Below are 4,905 nucleotides of genomic sequence, written 5' to 3' on the forward strand. Positions count from 1 at the left end.
GGCGAAGGGTGAATACTTGACGGAGTGGAGTGGAAGCCTGTGTCTTCGCCGAAGACTCCAAATCCCTTTCAATCTATGACTTGGTTTGAAATTCACTTGAAAACACATTAGTCATGGCATGTAAAAGAGACATGATCCAAGGTATATTAATGTGCTATGTATGCAAGACATCAAAAGAAATTCCTAGAATCAAGAATATTTAGCTCATGCCTAAGTTTGTTAAAAGTTTGTTCATCTAGTGGCTTGGTAAAGATATCGGCTAATTGTTCCTTAGTGTTAATATATGCAATCTCGATATCTCCCTTTTGTTGGTGATCCCTTAAGAAATGATACCGAATGGCTATGTGTTTAGTGCGGCTATGCTCAACGGGATTATCCGTCATGCGGATTGCACTCTCATTGTCACATAGAAGAGGAACTTTGGTTAATTTGTAACCATAGTCCCTAAGGGTTTGCCTCATCCAAAGTAGTTGCGCGCAACAATGACCTGCGGCAATATACTCGGCTTCGGCGGTAGAAAGAACGACTGAATTTTGCTTCTTTGAAGCCCAAGACACCAAGGATCTTCCCAAGAACTGGCAAGTCCCCGATGTGCTCTTTCGATTAATTTTACACCCGCCCAATTGGCATCCGAATAACCAATTAAATCAAATGTGGATCCCCGAGGATACCAAAGCCCAAACTTAGGAGTATGAACTAAGTATCTCAATATTCGCTTTACGGCCGTAAGGTGAGCTTCCTTAGGGTCGGCTTGGAATCTTGCACACATGCATACGGAAAGCATAATGTCCGGTCGAGATGCACATAAATAGAGTAAAGAGCCTATCATCGACCGATATACCTTTTGATCGACGGATTTACCTTCCGTGTCGAGGTCGAGATGCCCATTGGTTCCCATGGGTGTCTTGATGGGCTTGGCATCCTTCATCCCAAACTTGTTTAGAATGTCTTGAATATACTTCGTTTGGCTAATGAAGGTGCCCTCTTGGAGTTGCTTCACTTGAAATCCTAAGAAGTACTTCAACTCCCCCATAATTGACATCTCGATTTTCTGTGTCATGATCCTACTAAATTCCTCACATGTAGATTCGTTAGTAGACCCAAATATAATATCATCAACATAAATTTAGCATACAAACAAATCATTGTTAAGAGTTTTAGTGAATAGAGTAGGATCGGCCTTTCCGACTTTGAATCCATTAGTGATAAGAAAATCTCTTAGGCATTCATACCATGCTCTTGGGGCTTGCTTGAGCCCATAAAGCGCCTTAGAGAGTTTATACACATGGTTAGGATACTCACTGTCTTCAAAGCCGGGAGGTTGCTCAACATAGACCTCTTCCTTGATTGGTCCGTTGAGGAAGGCACTTTTCACGTCCATTTGATAAAGCTTAAAGCCATGGTAAGTAGCATAGACAAGTAATATGCGAATTGACTCAAGCCTACCTACGGGTGCATAGGTTTCACCGAAATCCAAACCTTCGACTTGTGAATATCCCTTCGCCACAAGTCGGGCTTTGTTCCTTGTCACCACACCATGCTCGTCTTGCTTGTTGCGGAAAACCCACTTGGTTCCTACAACATTTTGATTAGGACGTGGAACTAAATGCCATACCTCATTCCTAGTGAAGTTGTTGAGCTCCTCTTGCATCGGCACCACCCAATCCGAATCTTGTAGTGCTTCCTCTACCCTGTGTGGCTCAATAGAGGAAACAAAAGAGTAATGCTCACAAAAATGTGCAACACGAGATCTAGTGGTTACCCCCTTATGAATGTTGCCGAGAATGGTGTCGACGGGGTGATCTCGTTGGATTGCTTGGTGGACTCTTGGGTGTGGTGGCCTTGGAACTTGTTCATCTTCCTCATCTTGATCATGGGCATTTCCCCCTTGAAAATTGCTCTCCTCTTGAGGTGGCTCAACTTCTTGATCTTCTCCTTCATCATTTTGAGTCGTATCCTCGTCTTGAGTTGGTGGAGATGCTTGTGTGGAGGAAGACGGTTGATCTTGTGCATGTGGCGGCTCTTCGGATTCTTTAGGACACACATCCCCAATGGACATGTTCCTTAGCGCGACGCACGGAGCCTCTTCATCACCTATCTCATCAAGATCAACTTGCTCTACTTGAGAGCCATTAGTCTCATCAAACACAATATCACAAGAAACTTCAACTAGTCCGGAGGACTTGTTAAAGACTCTATATGCCCTTGTGTTTGAATCATATCCTAGTAAAAAGCCTTCTACAACCTTAGGAGCAAATTTAGATTTTCTACCTCTTTTAATAAGGATAAAACATTTGCTAACAAAGACTCTAAAATATGAAACATTGGGCTTTTTACCGGTTAGGAGTTCGTATGATGTCTTCTTGAGGATTCGGTGTAGATATAACCGGTTGATGGCGTAGCAAACAATGTTAATCGCCTCGGCCCAAAACCGATCCGAAGTCTTGTATTCATCAAGCATGGTTCTTGCTATGTCCAATAGAGTTCGATTCTTCCTCTCCACTACACCATTTTGTTGTGGGGTGTAGGGAGAAGAGAACTCATGCTTGATGCCCTCCTCCTCAAGGAAGCCTTCAATCTGATAGTTCTTAAACTCCGTCCCGTTGTCGCTTCTAATCTTTTTTATCCTTAAGCCGAACTCATTTTGAGCTCGTCTCAAGAATCCTTTTAAGGTCTCTTGGGTATGAGATTTTTCCTGCAAAAAGAATACCCAAGTGAAGCGAGAATAATCATCCACAATAACTAGACAGTACTTACTCCCGCCGATGCTTATGTAACCTATCGAGCCGAATAGGTCCATGTGTAGGAGCTCGAGTGGCCTGTCAGTCGTCATGATGTTCTTGTGTGGATGATGAACACCAACTTGCTTCCCTGCCTGACATGCGCTACAAATCCTGTCTTTCTCAAAATGAACATCTGTTAGTCCCAAAATGTGTTCTCCCTTTAGAAGCTTGTGAAGATTCTTCATTCCAACATGTACTAGTCGGCGATGCGAGAGCCAACCCATGTTAGTCTTAGCAATTAAGCAAGTGTTGAGTTCAGCTCTATCAAAATCTACTAAGTATAGCTGACCCTTTAATACTCCCTTAAATGCTATTGAATCATCACTTCTTCTAAAGACAGTGACACCTATATCCGTAAAAAGACAGTTGTAGCCCATTTTACACAATTGTGAAACTGAAAGCAAGTTGTAATCTAAAGAATCTACAAGAAAAGCATTGGAAATGGAATGGTCAGGTGATATAGCAATTTTACCCAATCCTTTGACCAAACCTTGATTTCCATCCCCGAATGTGATAGCTCGTTGGGGATCTTGGTTTTTCTCATAGGAGGAGAACATCTTCTTCTCCCCGGTCATGTGGTTTGTGCACCCGCTATCAATGATCCAACTTGAGCCCCCGGATGCATAAACCTACAAAACAAGTTTAGTTCTTGATTTTAGGTACCCAAATGGTTTTGGGTCCTTTGACATTAGATACAAGAACTTTGGGTACCTAAACACAAGTCTTTGACCCCTTGTGCTTGCCCCCAACATACTTGGCAACTACCTTGCCGGATTCGTTAGTTAAAACATAAGATGCATCAAAAGTTTTAAATGACATGTTAGAATCATTTGATGCACTAGGAGTTTTCTTTTTAGGCAATTTTGCACGGGTTGATTGCCTAGAGCTAGATGTCTCACCTTTATACATAAAAGCATGATTAGGGCCAGAGTGAGACTTCATAGAATGAATTCTCCTAATTTTGCTCTCGGGATAACCGGAAGGGTACAAAATATAACCCTCGTTATCCTGAGGCATGGGAGCCTTACCCTTTACAAAGTTGGACAATTTCTTAGGAGGGGCATTAAGTTTGACATTGTCTCCCTTTTGGAAGCCAATGCCATCCTTTATGCTAGGGTGTCTCCCACTATAGAGCATGCTTCTAGCAAATTTAAATTTCTCATTTTCTAAGTCATGCTCGGTAATTTTAGCATCTAATTTTGCTATATGATCATTTTGTTGTTTAATTAAAGCCATATGATCATGAATAACATCAATGTTAACATCTCTACATCTAGTGCAAATAGTAACATGCTCAGTGGTAGATGTAGAGGGTTTGCATGAATTAAGTTCAACAATCTTAGCACGTAAAATATCATTGTTATCTCTAAGATCGGAAATTGTAACATTGCAAACATCTAGTTCTTTAGCCTTAGCAATTAGTTTTTCATTTTCAATCCTAAGGCTAGCAAGTGAGACATTCAATTCTTCAATCTTAGCAAGTAAGTTAACATTATCATCTCTAAGATTGGGAATTGAAACATCACAAATATTAGAATCAACCTTAGCAATTAATTTAGCATTTTTATTTCTAAGGTTGGCAATAGTGTCATGGCAAGTGCTTAGCTCACTAGATAGTTTTTCATATTTTTCTACTTCTAGAGCGTAAGCATTTTTAACCTTAACATGCTTCTTATTTTCCTTAATTAGGAAGTCTTCTTGGGTATCCAAGAGTTCATCCTTCTCATGAATAGCACTAATTAATTCATTCAATTTTTCCTTTTGTTGCATGTTAAGGTTGGCAAAAAGGATGCGCAAATTATCCTCCTCATCACTAGCATTATCCTCATCACTAGAGGTTTCATATTTAGTGGAGGATTTTGATTTTACCTTCTTCCTTTTGTCGTCCTTTGCCATGAGACACTTGTGGCCGACGTTGGGGAAGAGGAGTCCCTTGGTGACGGCGATGTTGGCGGCGTCCTCGTCGGAGGAGGAGTCGCTAGAGTTCTCGTCGGAGTCCCATTCACGGCACACATGGGCATCGCCGCCTCTTTTCTTGTGGTACCTCTTCTTTTCTCTTCTCTTTCCCTTCTTGTCGTCGCCCCTGTCACTGTCACTAGATAGTGGACATTTTGCAATAAAA

This window comes from Zea mays, chromosome 8 (genome assembly GCF_902167145.1).
Source record: "Zea mays cultivar B73 chromosome 8, Zm-B73-REFERENCE-NAM-5.0, whole genome shotgun sequence".
Lineage (NCBI taxonomy): Eukaryota > Viridiplantae > Streptophyta > Magnoliopsida > Poales > Poaceae > Zea > Zea mays.